The 20269-nt window shown below is 35.3% G+C and overlaps 1 pseudogene; it reads left to right on the forward strand.

Annotated features, from left to right (window-relative positions):
* The first annotated feature begins 9069 nt into the window (after nt 1-9069).
* LOC105060150 (mannosylglycoprotein endo-beta-mannosidase-like) lies at nt 9070-17874 on the forward strand (annotated as a pseudogene).
* The last annotated feature ends 2395 nt before the right edge of the window (nt 17875-20269 follow it).

The following is a 20269-nucleotide window of genomic DNA, read 5'->3' on the forward strand; positions in this document are numbered from 1 at the left end:
TGGTACTAATAGTTATACTTCTGTTAATTCTAAAGTATCACCATACAGCTTCCAGTTCGACAGTTATGCTTTTGTTAATTCTAAAATACTACCATACAGCTTTCAGTTAGATTGAAATATATCTTCTCTTTTAGGCTTCATAGATTGAATTGATTTTACAGTGTTAAAGTTGAATGTAAATTCTTGGGATGAAGATTCGATTGTATCTTCAGGTTATATTGACTTGTATAAACTACCTACTTCTTTACATTCCCTAAATGAATATGCTCTCTATTTCTTCAAACAGTCAAATTACGTAAACTGGAAGAAATATAGATGTAAGCAGCTTCTCAATTCAAACTCTATCTAATGAAATGAAGGTGACATTGAACATTGCTGAATGAATGTACATCTCATTTATTTAAACAGTCAAATTACATGAAATTAAAGAACTTAGATACAAGCTTTTCAATTTAAACTCTGGTTGCTCAATTCAAACTGGCTGATTATATGAACATGACATTAAAATATAACAAGCATTCTCTACATTAAAACTAAGACTACAGTGCTGACACAAGACTATATTGCTGAGAATCTTTACTACTTAAGCATTTTAACAACGAAAATTACTAACACTATAATAACACATTGATTTAACCACTTATCTACTTTTCAAGTTTATTCATTTTTCACTTGATTCTACTGATTTGATATTTTAAGTCCACCAATTGGCAATTGATCTCATCGCACCAAGCAAAATAATCATATTTATTATCTTAAAATAAACAAACAAAATTGTTAATATATCAATTGCTATCTAAGCTAATATGTAAAGGCATAACAGTTTATCTTCATACCACTCTTTCAGGGCAAGAATAGAATCTTCTATTGAAATTCTTAGTGGTCTAAGATAGGCTAATTACACATGTCTCTTTTCTGCATAGACATCTCATGTCGGAAGTACCAGCCCAGGATGAACTCTATGCCAAATCTCTTAGAAAATAAAGATAAGTGGTGATTGGGATATTCAAATTATCTCAAACACAAATACACTGACTGTTGTACTCATGTCTGCATATGATCAATCCAATGTTCGATGATTTCTTCCAGTGATATTATCGAATATCCGATGACCTCCTCGGGCTCCCTTTCCTCAGAAATATGGGTTTAAATCTAGAGAAGAGGATAACCAAATGACAGTATTTAATCTATTTAAGTTGTCCAAGCTGTAGGGGTCGATTTGCAAAAGAACAGAATAGTCATAAATTTACAACGGTAGGAAAGTAATGGATATTTATCTGAATATTCTAACAAGATGCCTTCCATTGGCATCTGAATTAACTAGGGGGCTTATTTGCACATTATATGAATGTGGGGGCTATTTACAAAAAATTCTATTTATTTTTGCCATGAGGTTTAGTATATGCTTTGCCAGCATATCTCGTATGGCGAATAGAGAGAACTACGGAAGCAGGGCATCTTTAATATAAATTATTATATATCTTAGGTTGCGTATGGGGTATGTTTTTTTATTTTTTTATCTATTAATAAAATACAATACAGTAATATAATAAACTATAATAAAGGGAATACTTTAATAGTTAAATTTTATTATATATTAATTAATAAATTTAATAATAGCCAAGCAAAAACTTTCATTATTGATATTAGTAGAGTTAACATCACGTGATGCATAGGTTTTAATTTTTTCTTTCTCAACCATTTGCAAAATACAATATAACATCTTAACAAATTATAATAAATAAAAAAATTTAATATTCATATTTTATTTTATATTAAACAATAAATTTAATGATGGCTAAGTAGAAATTTTCATCTGTGTATAAAAGCTCCCATTATTAAGTGTAATGTGCTAGGTACAGTTTTTATTTTTTTTCTTTTCCTACCATACTTTCATATAGAAATTTTTAGGATTAATTATAATTTTTCATCTGACGTTAGGTCTGATTTTATTAAGTCCCTTGTATTTTAAAAAGTAGCACTTAACCTATTTAGGATTATATTCGTTAGGCATCTCGTTGCTCCATTATCCATCTTTATAGTAAAAAATATTTTAAGATTATTTTTTTCTCCATTGAATGCCCTGTTCTTCCCCAAATTCCACGATTCCTTGACTATTTTGCCAAACTGAGTATTTTTCTGCCAAATTGAAGCCTCCTTTCAGCTAATCGAAAAGAAAACACCAGCCAAAAATCGAAAAAAATATACATTGATTTTTTTTATGTATTTTTCATTCCTATTTAGTATTTAGATTGGATAAATTTAGGTATTTAATGCTTGTGTGGTGGAAGCTCACTTATGATAGTATTCTTAATTTCTTTTCTTCTAATAGCCGGCCCCTCCTTTAGACGTTCGAAATACTTTGAAGATTGAGCAGTTGTCCCATTATATTTCTTTATTTTGAATCACTCAATAATGGTCTCAATAATTATTTAATGCATTGGTTCGGTCCCATTTAGCAGTGTTTGGATTTGTTTAAAGGATTATGCAATGGACCCAGTAAATCTAAATATCGTTGTTGAAATGGTCCACAATATTTGGATTACTTAATAGGATTATAAAATGGTCATGTTGTTGCTCTAAAGCTGTGTAATAGGATTAGTTTATAGTGTTTGAATTACTTCTTTATAGACTTACTTGTTGCTAAATAAGTATTGACAGTTATTTTATTTCGCATGCAGATATGATAGATGTTAGATATTTTCTTTTGAGATCTATCATGGAGGAGTCCTATCAAAGGAAGCCAATGCAAAATATTTTGGAGATAAGGTGGATCTCTATGATAATGTTGATCCTGACTTGATGAGTTACATTGAAATCTAAAGCATATGTGTTGATCTGGGATGCCCATCTATCAATAACATATACTTCTTGGTATCCAATGGTAATCTTGAACATGAATTAAGGTTGTTAGAGACTAATAATGATATAATGTACATATTAGAGTTATATTCAGAGTGGGCAGCCTTTTCTATTATGATATATGTGGAGACTGGTATGCTACCATTGAATGTTACAGGGGTCCACATAGCTATCCAAGATGATGAGTTTGGGATCTAAGAGAGCTAGGATGAGGTTGTAGGTAGACAGAATATTATGAAGTTTGTAGATTTAACTAATAATGAGGAGGCTGATGATAGGGCTGATAATAAAAATGATAGACAAGAATAGGAAGTTAGGCCTAATGATGAGAGAGGTGATGGCAATGATGGTTGAGCTGATGATGATAAAGCACATCCTAGAGCAACAAATAAAGATGAAGATAAGTCTACTTAGCTGAATGAGGGTTTTGAAGATCCTAATGATAATGACATCTTCACTACTAGGATTTTTGATCTTGTCCATGAAGATTATTCATCTGTACCTCCTTCTCATCATTTTGATGCTGTAGGGCCATCGACAGAAGGGGATCGCATCTTCTTAGATGATTTTGCTGAGGATCATCTATATAATAAGAAGTTGAGAAGTATGCATGGATCTTTCAAAGATAAGAGTGAGCATGATCCAAAATTCAATAAAAAAGCAGATATGGCAAACCTAGACTTATAATTAGGGATGAAGTTTATAAATGTCATGGTCTTTAGAGCTGCATTGAGGGAGTATGCAGTAAGGAGATTAGTTGACATGAAGTTTAAGTTAAATAACGATCATAAAATATGAGCTGTATGCAGAAATGAATATGGATGGTGAATATATGCTTCTAAGATTAAGGATGAACTCACTTTTTAGATCAAGATATTCCATCCAACTTAAGAACTTTTTCCAACTCCCAAATAAAGTCTTATTACCTGACTAAGAAATACTTGGATGAGTTTAAGATAAAACCAAAATGAGATGTTTCAGTTGTATAGGCTCATATTAGAAAGAACATTGCTATGGATATCAGTAGGAGCCAGGTTTATAAAATCAAAAGGAAAGCCAAGGAGATCATGGAAAGAGATTAAAGGCTATAGTATGGAAAGTTGAAGGATTATACATAAATGATTAGGATGACAAATGTTAGCAGTCATATTATTTTGTATTGCAAAACTTTTTATGAGGGTCAGCAGTCTATTTTTAAGAGGATGTACATCAGGTATTATGCCCAGAAGGTGGGCTTTCTAGCTGGATGCAGACCTATTATAGGTCTAGATGGATGCTTTCTGAAGGTAAGATTTAGAAAATAGCTGCTCTCAGCTATAAGTAAAGCTAATAATGACAATATCTTTCCAGTGGTAATGGCTGTTGTAGAGCAAGAAAATAAGGGCTCATAGAGTTGGTTTCTTTGTATCTTTGTAGAGGATATAGGTAGGCTAGATGATATTGATCTAGTATTTATTTCAAAGAGGCAGAAGATATGCATTCCTTGCAGCATCTCTTTGATATATTCTATTATATCTTTTTGATTTACTTATATATAAAAATATTTACATTCCAGGATTTGGTCCTTGAAATTGAGGAGCTATTTTCTGGGATGGAGTATAAATACTGTATGAGACACATGTACACCAATTTTAGGGCATTTTTCAAGAGGAAGAAGTTGAAAGATATGATGTAGAGAATAGTTTGTGCAACCACCCCATAAGAGTTTGAAAAAAAAATAGAGTATATCCAAAGAATTGATGAGAAAGCTTGGGAGTAGCTTAAGAAGATCCTCCCTCCATAATGGTCCAAGGCTTTCTTTAGTAATAGGGCCAAAACTGATTGCCTCCTCAATAATCTAAATGAATCATTCAATGCCATGATCATGGAGGCCAAGAATATGCCTATTCTATCAATACTTGAATGGATTAGGATTTGCCTGATGAAGAGATTTAACATCAAAAGACTTGAGTGTGAAGAGGTATGGTGGATCCATTTGTCTAAACATACAGGATAAATTAAAGGTTTTAAAACTGAAATTTAAGAACTTCTATACCACACCTATAGGTGGATTGAATTATGAGGTGGATAATGGATACGACAGATTTGTAGTTGATTTGGTTATAATATCTTACCCCTATCGAATTTGAGACCTCACTAGAATCCTATGTAAGTATGGTATGGTAGCCATTATTAAGAATTTACAGTGGCTAGAGCACTTTATCCATTTATGTTATATTAAGGATGTTTATCTTGCCATATCTCAAGAGATAATTCATCCAATGCTAGACCAAGATAAGTAGATTGAATCTAGAATGAAAAATAAGGATAAGATGTGGAAAGTGCCATAAAAAAGGGGACAACTCAAGAAGATATGAAGCAACTGTGACTGAAAAAACTGCTTAGCAAAAAATGATTCAGTTGTAAAAAAAAAGAATGTAAGACATCTTACAATAGCTAGATAAACCCACTAAGAAATGCTTTGTGCACTGCGGGCGGTGCATACCGCACGCACTGCCCGCGGTTATTGGCTCACACACAGGGCTAGGGCACAGCGTCTGAAAATTTTTTTTCTTCCAGCTCCGCATGTGAGCCAATCACCCTAGACGGTGCGCCGAGGCTGCACCGCCCGCGGTGCACAAAGTATTTCTCTAGACCCACTTATATTATATTAAGTACAAGTTTACTTATTTTATTCTGTTATATGTACAATATCACTAATATTATATTATCATTTTGCAGACACGAGAAAGGATCTCTCAAGAAACAAGCACCTCCCACCCAACAAAGGGACAAGACCATCTTCTAGGATATAATCGAAGTTATCTCTTTAGTAGTGATTTCATTTATTATACACAATATTAACTTGATCAAGGACAATGACCTAAGCAAGACAATAATTAATATTACAACCTCCAACATCATATGGAACAGCAGCATGGTTTAGATCTAATGTTTCATAAGGAAGAGATTATTCTGGACGTCTTTCTACAATAGAAAAAGGAGGTCATGGAGGCTCTACAAAAGGCTCTTCAGGAAGGAGTTCATTAGGAAGAAGCTCTTCAGGAAGGGCTTTTGCTCAAATTAGATCTGACACAGGAAGTGACAGAGGAGCTTCAGGAAGAGCTTCAGAAAATGGTAGTAGAGCTTCAGGATGAGCTTTAGGCAGTGGCAGTGGGGCTTCAGGAAAGGGAAGATGTTTGGCCACTGAAGCTTCAGAGAATAGTTCAGTGAAAGATAGTTCGACAACAACTAGTTCAAGAAGAGGTAGTTCAGTAAGAGCTAGTTTAGAAAGAGGTAGTTCCGCAAGTATAATAGGCAGACCATCAAAGTTTGTGCTAGTTGGTGGGGAAGAGAAAAAAACACTATGATATGTTGAATGTAATATTAAAAGTAATATTTCATGTTAAAAAACACTGTGAATTAGTTTGTTATGTTGACTGGGGAAGGAGTTATATCAGTTGTTATTGTCGAAATATTGACAACGTAATATTGAAACTTGATGTAAAAGATGAAGTGCTGGTTATGGATATGTATCAATTATTATTGTTTCATTCCTTTCATGAATATGTGGTAAACTTATTTAAGACAGTAATGTATCATTTGATTATCAGTATCAGTCGTGCCTTGTTTGGAATAGATGAAACTTGGTTATGCAGTGTTATCAATTAATATGAAAGTTGATTATCAGAAAATGATATAGTTAATGTGTTATGAATTATGCCTTATTTGGAATTGATGAAACATGGTTATCAGTTGATATGTAATTGATTATCAGTTGATATGTAGTTGGTTATATAGTGATATGAAAGTTGGTAATTAGGAAATGCTTCACTTAATGTGCACCAAATTAGAATGAAATGCATTGTATCAGGAATTGACTTGTTTGGAATGAAATGCATTGTATCAAAAATTGATTTGTCTGAAATGAAATATATTATGCCAAATGGAGATGTATTGTGCCAAATTAAAATATATTGTATCAAAATGGAATGTATTATTTTTCCAACTGGTAGTGTATTAAATATATAAAAATGCATTGTGCCAATAGATCAAACTATATGTAACACATCAAGCTGTAATACATACCATTTGAATTGTTATTGCAATATCTAAATAACAAATTATCATCACATAGGATCATTACTGAATGCCATTCACAGCAAATTGGTCTAATAATGACATTACATTATTTCACTATGATTATTATTGCTGATTACAATGCCATTACGGATTTTGTGGAGTATCATTCGACGAATATAAATCTGAGGTAGAAGATGAGTTTGAGGCGGCAAGTCCAACTTGTATCGGGGTATAGAGAATCCAATCTAGCTCGAAATCCATCTTTAGACAAATAGCAAAATATAGTGGATGGCCATCTTCGACATTATAAATAGAAACCGAAATTATATATATCGCATCTTCGAGGGTTAAATTTATAGAGTGAGGAATGTTGTCTAGATTTTCATAAAAGACTGCAACTTTGAATATTGTAAGATCTCTGTCATCTACTGTTCTATGACTGATTTGATTAAGTTGTACAAAATTAAAAACAATTTTTCTAACAGATTCAGTGTCCCAAGTAAAAGGTGGCACATCATATAGATGCAGTAGTGCATGAATCTGCAAATGATGAGGACTGGCTCCATTTCTATAGGACCAAGGTCAAACTAAAAAAGTGAAAAATTCATAACGAATGGGGCCATATCGGACAATCTACATTAGATTCGAGATATGAAGGTAACCAAGTAGGTATTATAACTTAACTTAATCAGATCCCAATTAGACCTTAATGGTGCAAGCCACATCAACATTTATGCAACTTCAGATGCATTAGGAAGGTCAACCCCTTCTCTTATAGAATAGATATGGACCACTCCACCACTATGGAGTTCCCCGTAGTGGTATAAATGAACATCTTGAGTTGGCAAAAAAAACTTTAAAATTTTCTAGCCTGCCTTCAACCATAAAATCTTCCATATTATCCTTATTCTCCTCATCCAACAATGCAAATAAATCTCTAGTTGTGCTAGAGAATTTATAATGCTTTTTAGCTATTCATTAGGAATATATGGAGACTTTTCTGCAGCAACACCACATCACTACACAAACTCGGACATTTCTATTAATGCTCATCATATCTCTAATGATGAACTATCTTTTAACGACCATTGCAATTGCTTCAATAATGCCTTTTGGGATGACCGACCCTTGAATACTTGGAAAGAGATTCAACATCACTTAAACAGCAACATTTAAATCAAAACCAAACATGATTAATCAGAATGTTGGGAAAAAGATTCAACACTATATTAAATATTAATGTTTAAATAAAAATAGAATATGATTAACCAACAAAAAGTTTTTGGATACAATTGAATACATTTTTCAAAACCAGTAAACCTAGAAGACTAGTCTAATAGAAATATACTAAGACAAACGTTCCTGATTCTAAGTTCCCCCAATTCCTCTAAGCAATAAAGCACTACCAATAATAACAAATATTCAAGATCCAATCAATACATACTGGTGGAACTTCTCTCTTTTCCGAGCTATTTTTTTCCTTTTCAAAGCAAGAATCTCTTTCATACGAGGAATTTCTTCCTTCTGTTTCATAACATCCGCTACTTGTTAAAACCTTTAGAATTTATCTAAAATCTTGAAAGTAATTTTAGTCCCACATCTGTATGTCGGAGGGTCAACCCACTCAAAATAGTGATGGTGGTCATCAATCTACAAAAAAAATTGAAAAAATATCTTCTGAATTTGAGAAATTTATATTATATAAAAATAAAAAAAATAAATAAATAAATTTACATCATATGTGGAGCAATCATGGAATCTTCTTTCAAAATTTTCTGCCGTTCATAATATTCTAATCATAGGCCATTTTTCGTAATAACAAGTCTCTCCGACCGTAATTGCTTGAGGAAGATAACAGTGACGGTGGAAAAGTACTTGATTTAGCAAAATAATCGACGGACCGTGGAACTTGAGAAAAAATAGGACATTTAAATGCAGAAAAAATAATCCTAAAATTTTTTCTACCGTGAAAACAGTTAACGGAGCAACGAGATATCTGACAGATCTGATCCTAAATGGATTTAGTACTATGTTTTAAATAAGCTTAATAAGATCGGACCTAATGTCGGATGAAAAATCGGTAATTAATCCAAATTTTTATCATTAGTATCGACATCGTTAACGTGATCCTATGTGATGCCCGGATGAAGTATTTTCTTTTTCTTGTTCTTTTCCTACCGTTTTTGAAACGCATTATAATGATGTTGCAAGATTTAGACGTCATCCACCGACCGTGAAGACGTTAGATCCACACTCTCACAGAGAGGGGGGTGGAAGAGATTGTGGAAATGGGGAGGAAAGCGCTGGGCTGGGTATGGCTGGCGGCGAGATCGATGGTAAGTGGCGGCCACCGGCGTCCAGCTGACCACCACCCACCCGCCGTTTGCCCGTCGGCCCCACGGATGGAGGCCGTGGTTTCCGGCACATGAGTTATCTCTCCACCACCTTCTCACATCGCAAGACATAATATAAAATATTTTGCCCCAGTTTTCCTTCTTTTGGGCAAGAGGGGAGGGTTCCTATTATTGTACGCTTTAATGTTCTCGGTGAGTTAGTCTTTGGTTGTGAAAGATCCAATGCGGAATTGGTCCAAAATGCTGGTGGTTCATGCATGTTTCACGAATATTCACGCATGTTTCACAAAATGTTGGTTTTTTCAAGACAGCGTTGAATAAGCTATAGATAATCATGATTCTCCAGCTCTCGTTTCATTTTACATCCGTTGCTTACACTTCTGCATTCTTTTCTAAGTTACGTCTGAATGAGGAAAACTCTGTAATTATGCTAGTCCTTATTCGACAATTTGTACAAATAACTGACATGCTTTTTCTTTAATCTCTCCAATATTCACCATAATCCAAGTGACATGCTTTGCCTTTTCCTTTATTTTTTGGATTGACATTGGCTGGAAGATGCCAAGAATTGGTAGCCATTGATAATTTGTTGTACAATAGATTCTAATGTGGCATAGTAATGTTAAAAAATGATCGTATCAGTCAATCAGATCAGTGGCGTGCTTTTTGTATAGAGGATTGCATGGGTAAATTTGGATCTAGCCTTAAGATTCACAGTTTTTTTTCCCTTTCAATAAATATTACCAATTTCAAAATTCATATTCCTTATGAGTTTGTCTAAGATATTGTTCAACTTAACAATGATGATCCAAAGGATATGGATGTTTCTTGGATATCTACTGATAGAAATCAATGATCTAGGCCTTCTCACATCCAGCTATGATTTGATTATTGGCAATGAACAGCCCCAATAACATATGTTTTGGATCTCAGAAAGGTATATGGAATCACCCTTTGAGTTGGAGCCTATTAGATGTCACAAGAGGTTTTTAATAACAGCTCGGGCCTATCAAAGGTAACCTTTTTTCTCTTTTTTAATTCATCTATGCAGCTGGTGGGTCTGGTGCTGCATAAAATTTTGATACACATTGCATCATTTTGTAGTATTTTGTTGGCCTCAATTTTTACTGTTGCATCTTCTACGATAACATTCATTAGTAACCTGACTTCTTGTGTCCCTTTCTTCTTCTCATTTTTCCATGCCGTCACTTCTACCAAAACAGCTTTTGTAAGGAATTGAAGACTATCCTTTAAACATCTGAAATTTTGTTTCAGACAAAAGACAACACTTATTTACTATGAATCATTATATTGTATATCTAATTTAGAAAGATTCGTGCCCACTTGTTCATTGCTGCTGTAAAATTACCATATCTGTTAGAAATTTGTCCATAAGAAAGCAATCAAAAAATCTATTTGCACTTTGAAGAGTCCCAAGTGTTTCCAGTATTTGTTCTATTGGTTTGACTTGGATCTTTAGGCAACTCAGGTTCCCATGCATCTAGAGTAATTTCGAGTACCTTAACCAGAGACTAGAAGTCTTTCTTGGATCAACTAGAAAAAAAATTCTGAATACAATTTGTTGATTTTAGAAAAGAGGATGGGCCTTGGCACAATGGTAAGGTTGCTCCATTGTTAAACGTGGAAACAACCTCTTTGCATGGTGGGGTAAGGCTGTGTAAATCCGACACTCCCCAAACCTAGTAGTGGCAGGAGCCTTGTGCACCAGAGTGCCTTTGTTTTATTTGTTGATTTTGTGAGGTTCAAATATATGATGCAGAGTGAAGTTGTGAGTTGCTTTCTCAATTGATTGCGGATTAACTTAGCATTCAGTCTCTGAACAGGCTTAGATGTCTGCACCTGAAATTCCCGCCATGGTCCATCCCCTCTGGCTTGCTAACTGCAGAGTTCTTCTTTTCTTGACCGGTGTCTTTATTCAGCAGAGTGTATGAGAGCTCTATTTGAGGGAAAACCCTCTCCCGAAGAGGTGTGAATTGGTTGGTGCAGCATAGCATGAGCGCCTTAGTCTTTCACCACTCGTGTTCCTGCAATTATGGCTGCTGGAATCATGGTAAGTTAGTCAAGGTCAAGCTTGATGAGTGTGGCATCTGACAAGAAGAATGTCAGTTTGCGCACCTTGTCCAGCTAAAGAAAGCCCTTACCCAACTTCATCTAGTGAATGTGTGAAATGCAAGATAATATACATATTATATATCCGTGTTGTAGTGTGTCTCAAAGTCTCATTCTGTGAGAACAACTATAATCCCCCCAAACTTGACTAATGCTTCTCTACATGTTCGTAATTGCTTATTTACTTTTTAGGCAATTATATGCATATCAACTGTTACATATACCTCTAATAGTTACTTGTTTTCTTCTTTATAGTCATTTTATACAAATGTCGATTCATCTTCTTTCCAACAAATTTTGTATGTTTCAGTGTTTTGGGAACCTTAACTGAAAACAAGCTGGTTCCAGACCCTTTCTATGGGCTAAAGCAATCTTAGATCTTGCTGATTGTAGGAGAGAGTATGACACATTTTGATTTTTCACGACTTCTGTATGTGCAGTAGCGAGTAACATTTTTTCTATGAGCTGTATGGCATTCTGTAAATCATTACCATATTTAGATAACATAGCTTTTGAATTCACATTATTCTGATTGCCTTTTGTATTTTGTGTTGACAGGTCCATGACATTTGGTTTCATTTTAAAATTCTCCTGTGGTTCCTAATTTTTTTTAAATTGAAGTGAGAGTATATCTGATAACTAATATTATAAATTTGATTCTTTGATACAGTTGGCTTTATTGGAACTGGACCAAGTGTGTTCCAATTTTCCTTCCATGCACTAGATACATCTACAAAATGCCATGCTCATTAACCATGTAAAACACTTTTTTATTTTTTATTCTTAAGGAGGGGGAGGGAGAGTAGGGTGGGGTGGGAGGGTTATGTTTGGGATGGATGCAGATAGAAGAAAGAATTTAGAAACAAAAAGGTTCTAAAAGATTTTCAAATGTAAAATTACACCTCTGAAGAGGCAAATGAAATCACCTTATGTTCAAGACATGCCCGATGCTAGTGGCACTTAAACCTTGAGATAGATAGATAGATAGAGAGAGAGAGAGAGAGAGAGAGAGAGAGAGAGTGCTAAAAAAAGGGCTTTGGCTTGATATCAAGCCATATAAACCCATTGCATGGATAGATACAGGTTGGCATGCCCAGGTGCTTGGTTCCATTTAGTGGGTATTGGCTTGGTGCGGGCTAGTACCTAAAACCATGGTTATGGGGCAGAGTGGTCTTTGGGAAACTCAAATATAACTTCATGGCCAGTCTTCCCAGAATTGATGTCAAATTCCTAACCAGGAAAGTTTGTGCAAGAGAGAGGTCTTCAGAAAACCAAGGTCACTTAAGGGCATGGCTAACTTTGCTTATTTGGTTGCAATTTAAGCTAATGCAATTAAGAGCAACCCTCTGAATTTTTGCTAAACTTGGAAAGTGTTTAGACTTTAGATAAAGATGGAAAATGATGAGGCTTCATACAGGGAACTTGAGTTTTTCTTTCTGGCTTAAATTATATGCTAAAAAGACAAACAAAAATACAGCTCCAAACATCTACATGTAGGAAGCTAAATAATGATATTATAAGATTTGTGCAAGGTTCACAATCTGCTTACCAGTTTGATATGGTTTGATATGCACCCTGTACCAAAACAATTCTCTAAACATTTTCTAACTTTTGATCTTGGTGTGCCTCGGTATGAGCTAATGCACCTCGGTACATGTCAGCACACACCTCAGTATAGGGTGGTACAGGGCCTATATCAACCAAAACTTGAGTTTTGTACCAGTTCCCACCCGGAATGGTATAGTACGCCCCCTACTAGGCAGTGTGGGGTGGTATGGCAGTGCATATTGGGTTCATACTTCATGCTGTTTGCAGGATTGGTAGTGAATGCTGTTGGAATTTTTCAGGTACTGGTTGAGGCTCAATTTCTCAGGCCTGCTGTTTTTGTTTTGCGCCAGATGTACACCAGATATCAGTAGTTTAAAAATGTGGAATATGTTCAAAGTTGTTCACTGAGACCTAAATCTAAGGGACATAGATATGTAAGGAACACGGCAAAGAAACCTGATTGTACATTGTCATCTTCAGTAAACTTTAAAGGGAAAAGAGAAAGATTGTTAATTTACATCTATATTTGATTCAAGCACCACACTCTATGCCTTTGTTCACCACAGCATATTAAGGAACATGAAATGGAATGATAACTTTGAATTAGCTGTTTCATCAGGAATATTTTTTCTGTTGTAATTATGTACAATCAAAGTTGTGTAATCTTTCATTTTCTGAGCTTTGTACCTCAAGTAACTACGCATGCTCCCAAATATTTATATTTTATTTGTATTTTTGACTTCCTATCAGGAAATCAGCATGTAAATCTCAACTTCTAAGCAATTAATTATTCAGCAGAGGTGTACTTAAAAGGTCACAAAGAGATCCTTCCTAAAGGGATGTTTCCTATGTACCAAAAAAAAGGAGGGGGTGCATGTTTCAAAGTCATTCCCTTGATATCACCAGCATTCTTCTCCCCTGATGGAAAATCTGCTTTCAGTCCTTGTTCATCCTCCTGATCATCCTGGCAATGTTCCTCCTGCAGGAGGACAGGGTGTGGATCATGAGGTCAGTGCCATTTTCCCTAGCACTAACGACAGGACATTTAATGATGAATCATCTCTTATAGGTTCATAATCTTAGCCAGCTTGAACAATTGCTGAAGAAATTGGTACTGGTTTTTTTCTTCAATGCGAAAAGGCTGATCTTTGACATCTATCAACTGATAATCTTTAGTTTGCTCTGGGAAAGTTATGATATAATCATATTTTGGAAATGAAATAGGAGGCATAAAGTAGGTCGATTGGAACTAAAAGAGGATACTGTCTCTCTAATAATCTTTATGCTTCCACCATTTGATCTACAATTCTGAAAGCTGCCTAAAATTTATTACTGTTTTTTAATTTGGAATAAATGGATATGATCTAGAGATTGTCGATTTCTCAAAAGCAAAAACATACCATAAAGCACACATATTGAACATGCTTGAATATTATTTATGCATGGTATTCTAGACTACATATCTCATCAGTAATGATGTCCAGACCGATGGGATAATTATAATGACATAATAATTTACTGAAGATGTAAAGATGGATTACTTGCAAGTGGATTTTTTTCAAGGTTCACAATCTTGGTGCTAGACCCCATATCATTTCCATGTTGAGACAGTGTTGATATACCCAGTACAGTGGGTCAGTTTTGCTGTCCCAAGTATGCCTCTTGTAGTGAGTTTTGGTTTGGCACCAGTGTAGTATGGTACACGGGTGGTACAAATCAGTAGGGCGAACCTTGGACTTTTTGTTGTCATGGTGTATCTTCATTGGCTCATTGATGATGAATTCCGCAAGAAAGTCAAGTTCTAGCATCCAATTATTCAAGCACTGTAGGTCATGGAGTATATGAACAATTGCTTATTTCTCTATATTCAGTTTTAGCACTAAATCTAGCTGTAACTTTCAGCTTATTACTCTTCCAGCCGACCAAATTCCGTCCAATAAAGGTACAAAATCCTGAGGCTAACATTCTATTGGAAGGCATCTAGTCTAGTTGGTATTTTGAAAACTTTCAAGTTTCAATATACATATGATAGAAAGATGATTTTCTTGATACTTCCTTGAAGTGCCTTCGTGTACAAACAACTACCTCCCATTGTGCATTTAAAGGAGAGCGCACAGACTGGCTCACCATGCTTATAGTAATGGTATATCTGATCTGGTAATAGTTAAGTAGATAAGATCCCCAAATGGTCTTATATCTATATTATTGGCTACTCAGCTGTGCACCACTGCTTTCATAGGTATTCATGTAATTAAACAAAAAGTATGCAAAAGATCCAGTAACCTCTGTATAAAAGTATTATAACAGATTTTCCTTCACTTTTCAATTCCCCTTCTACCACTGCTTAATTGAAAGACTTCTCAATTTCATCAATGAAACATAAAAATGAATTTTACTATCATGTAGTTATGTTGATTCCTAATTATTAACAAACAAAACTTCCTTTTTCACTTTTCATGGAGAGTACCTTTTTCTCATCAAATTCATGTAACACAAATAGGCACCACCAAGAAGTTGAACTATAGTTTCATTGTTATCTAAATATTTGCAAATATTACACAAAACCTGCGAAGATTACTGTTGTGGACAGGGAACTTCGGGCTCATACGGACGAATCTAGCTCCATTCCAGCAAGAGGTATTGTCTGTTTTGGTGCTCAAGCATACCGCTACTTATACGAGGGCCCAGCTAGTATGCCCTCGACTGTCAGGCCTTACGGCTTTGCCCCTGGGCTTGGACCCAAAAGGTGCCTCTTGAGGGAAGGAGGGTCTTCCCTCCTATACGAGGCAAAGTACCCCTGACTAAGGGCCCATGTGGGACTAAAGTCCCTCCCTCTACAACAATAGCCCCTATCTTCTAGACACTTCAACAAAACTGTTGCCTCGTTCCATTATACTCTAACAGTTGTCTTGCTTTTACAGAATTATATATAATCCTGTGGTTTATTTACTTATTTCTTCCTGTTTGGATGCTGGAATGCAGAATCCCTGCATACCATCTGCAAACTGAGAAATATGAAGAATCAAAATGATAATTTTTGAAAGAGAGTCCCTATAGATGGTGGAGGTTGCCAATGATTTCACTTCTAAAATTTTGGACAAAGAATAGGTGATTTATCTTTGTTACCAAAAAATAGGTGATTTATCTTGTCCCTGAAAAGTTGTGGCAGTTAGTTCCGAAGCCCTTCCAATCTCCCAAAATTTTTGGCAATTAATATACTTTCTCCACATTTCCATGTCACTGGCAAATTTTATCCAGGGGTAAACCATTCCAACATCTAAACAGGCCCTTCGTGTTTTTTCACTCTTCCGCAACAACCATTGCATATTCTTGCTAACTTGCTACCAAACCTCTGATATAATTCATCCATTTTTTTGGTTAAATAAATACATATATTATGATTGCTCATGGAATACTGATATTTATGTCATGTGGAATTTATCATAGAACTGCCTTGAGTTTACAGGTGTGGCAAGAGTCATGGATAACAGAAGATGTTGATCGACGAGTTGACCCCATGTCAAATTTCAGTGGACCACTGGACCATGACCTTTTCATGCTATGTGCAAGGGACACTGTCAAGCTCCTTAGAAATCATGCCAGTCTTGCTCTCTGGATAGGTGCCAATGAGCAAGTCCCACCAGCAGACATTGATGCAGCTCTTAAGAATGATTTGAAGCTCCATCACCTTTTCATGTCCGGCGTTGGAAATACTGCAATAAGGGAGGATATTCTACAAGTTTCAAATGATCCAAGTCAGTATCTTGATGCTACTCGTGCTTATATTCAAAGATTATTTTAGGATGGTTTTGCAGATAGAGAAGGCAACTTTATGGAGGGTCCTTCTGAAATCCAAAATCCAGAAGATTTCTTTAAAGGTGACATTTATACCTATGGATTCAACCCGGAGGTTGGCTTTGCCAATTGCAGCTACAATTCGAGCAATGATACCTCCGGAAGAATGGCAGATCCCACTGTTCAAGAAGCGATCTGATAAATATATTGAAGAATTTCCGACCCCTATATGGAAGTACCATAAGTACATTTTATACTCAAAACCAGGGAAGGCCCATTATCAGACGGAACTGTATGGGCACCCAAGGAACCTGGATGATTTGTGTGAGAAGGTAAGCTGAATACTGAAGCCCAAATCTTGTCCCTTGTAGAAACTTCTTTTGCTGCATTTGTAGCCATTCCTCTAATTACTGAAGTGATGTATATATTACGTTTCAGGCACAACTTGTCAATTGTGTTCAATATAGAGCTCTAATAGAGGGTTGGACTTCTCGAATGTGGACCAAATTCACAGGCCTTCTAATTTGGAGGACACAGAATCCTTGGACACGGCTCCAAGGTCAGTTTTATGGCCATCTTCTTGACCAAACTGCAGGTTTCTACGTTGCATTGTGCTGCTGAACCAGTTCATGTCCAGCTCAATCTGGCCACTTGCTTCATAGAAGTAACAGTGAATAACCATAATCCATAACATGTCATCATTATTATACCATAATGCCTTTTGAGTTCACAGAAATTTAATGAATGTCCTGTTTTACCAGGTAGTAAACACCACCTCAGATAAGCTTTCAAATGTAGCGGTAGAAGTTTCAGTATGGGATCTGGAGGGTACATGTCCATACTACAAGATTACGGAGAAAATCTTGGTGATACCCAAAAAAAAACACTTCCGATCATTGAAATGAAGTACCGAAGTCAAAAAATGCAAAACTAGTTTGCTTTCTTCTCCTTAAGCTTTTCAGATTGTCCGATGCTGCAATACTGTCCGGGAACTTTTATTGGTTGCGCCTGCCTGGCCGCAATTTCAAGTTGTTGGAATCATACCGGACCAGGAAAGTGCTGCTGAACACAGGGCCGGCCCTGATATTTTTTAGACCTAGGGCTAAATGAAAAAATGAGACCTTCTCTATTAAAAATTAACATACTTTAAATATTAATTATCATTGAAAAATTAATCTACGTGCAATAATTTTCTATAGATATATCCGTTAAGCAGTATATAAAATTCATCATTAATCTATTTAATTATTTTTTTTGTTATAATATTATAGAAAGTCATCCTTACACCCTATTGAAACATCAATACAAGATCTAGATCTGGGGCCTGGGGCGGTCGCCCAGTTTGATCTGCCCCAGGGCCGGCCCTGATTGAACATTAAATCTCAAAGTTCTCCCTAGTTTCTGTCCATTGTTCTGACAACTAGTTCTCACTAGTTCTTGGTGAAGCAATGGCGAGGTACCTCAGGGCATCAGTCCTTGCATTGTTCTTGGTGGCTGGAACTACCATGAAAACAATACCATATTTTGAGATTGGGATGGGTCATTGCCATTATAGGGAAATATTCCATTGATAATATGAAGTCCTTTGCAAGGAGTGTGTCTTAGGATGACTCTCATGAAGAAAATTTCATTGTGAGCCCTGACAGTGAGAGAATCTTAAAGATTTGAGGATGCTATATATGCTGCAGAATATGTTTTCATGATTGTACTTAATTAGTGTTGGGTGGATGTTTGGTCAGGATATCATCTCCCAAAATCTTTTTAGTACCACGCGATGCAGCAGGAAGAAAGAAGAAACAAAACAAAAAGAAAAACAATCAAAATACGTAGATCAGCCACAAAAGGGTTCGCTTCCACGGGCATGCAAACTTCACTATGAAAAAGAAATTTTACAAGAGGAGACTTCACCCTCAACCCTTGTACACCCAATTCTCTCTCACCTGAAGTTTCCCTCATAAAAGCTCTCTTTCTCTTGGAAGACCCCCTGAACCCCTGAAGTGCCTGGCGATCGCTGTCCAGGAGCCATGCTCCTTCTCTCACAAAGATAACCACAAAGATAAACAAACCTATAGAAGCTTTACCGATTGAAATAACTGATCAGAAGGATAAAATTAAAATCAGCAAAAATTGAGGAGAACCAACTGAGTAACTCATCACTGTTTTTTTAAGTGAAGATCCAACAAAAACTATTCAGATCAGATCTCGATTGAAACTTAATCTAAGGAAGAAATTAATATCTTTTTTTTCAGATAAATGTCGATGTCTTGGTTTGATCAGCTTCTGACATACTTGAAATCTATATCGATATCATTGTACATAAGCTAAATATTGATCCAAAATAAAAACCAGTACAGCAAAAGAAAAAAATTTCACTCTAGAAAGATAAAAAGCAATAGATAAAGAAGTTGATAAGCTTTTGAAAGCCGAATTCATCAAAGAAGCACAATATCCGAAGTGAATCACAAATGTTGTTATGGTTAAAAAGATTAATAGAAAATGAAAAATTTGTATTGATTATACCAACCTCAATAAAGTCTGCCCAAAAAATAGCTTTTCTCTTCCAAAGATTGATCAATTTGTTGATGCCACTTCCGAACATAAATTGCTAAGTCTCGTAAATATCTTTTCTAACTATAATCAGATCAGAACGGCACCTAAAGATGAAAAAAATATGACCTTTGTCACTAAAATAGATTTGTATTATTATAAAATGATGCATTTTGATCTTAAAAATATAAGTGCTACATACCGGCATTTCGTCAACAAGATCTTCAAACAACAAATTGATCATAATATGAAAGTCTATGTTGATGATATGTTAGTAAAAAATATTGAGTCAGATTGGCATATTACTGATCTAAAAAAAGCTTTCAGAGAATTATATAAATATCAAATAAAGCTCAACCCCAACAAGTATGCTTTTGGTATTACATCGAAAAAATTTTTGAATTTTCTGATGACTCAAAGGGGGATCGAAGTTAATCCTGAGAACATTCGAGCGCTACTTGAGATGAAATATCCAAGCACCATAAAGGAGGTACAATAACTTACCAGACGGATAGCGTGACTCAGTCGATTTATATCCAAATCGACTGAGAAATATCTTTCTTTCTTCAAGATCCTGAGATAAATCAAAGATTTTAATTGGACAGATGAGTGTTAAGTTGTCTTCGATGATCTTAAAAAGTACTTCGACATAGCCCCATTACTATTAAATCCAGTTGAAGGTAAGAAATTATTCATGTATTTATCTATTTCAACTAATGCTGTTCGTTTAGTTTTAGTCCAAAACGATGCAAGAATACAAAAATCAATCTACTATACTAACAAATTATTTCAAGATGCTGAAATTCGATATTCTAAAATTGAGAAGATAATTTATGCTCTTATAACATCGGCTAGATGACTTCGACCTTATTTTTAAGCTTATTCAATTATTGTTCTAACCGATCAACCTTTGAAATCAATCTTGTAACGACTTGATACTTCGGATCGGATAGTCAAGTAGGCTATTGAAT

This window comes from Elaeis guineensis, chromosome 7, assembly GCF_000442705.2.
Source record: "Elaeis guineensis isolate ETL-2024a chromosome 7, EG11, whole genome shotgun sequence".
Taxonomy (NCBI): Eukaryota; Viridiplantae; Streptophyta; class Magnoliopsida; order Arecales; family Arecaceae; genus Elaeis; species Elaeis guineensis.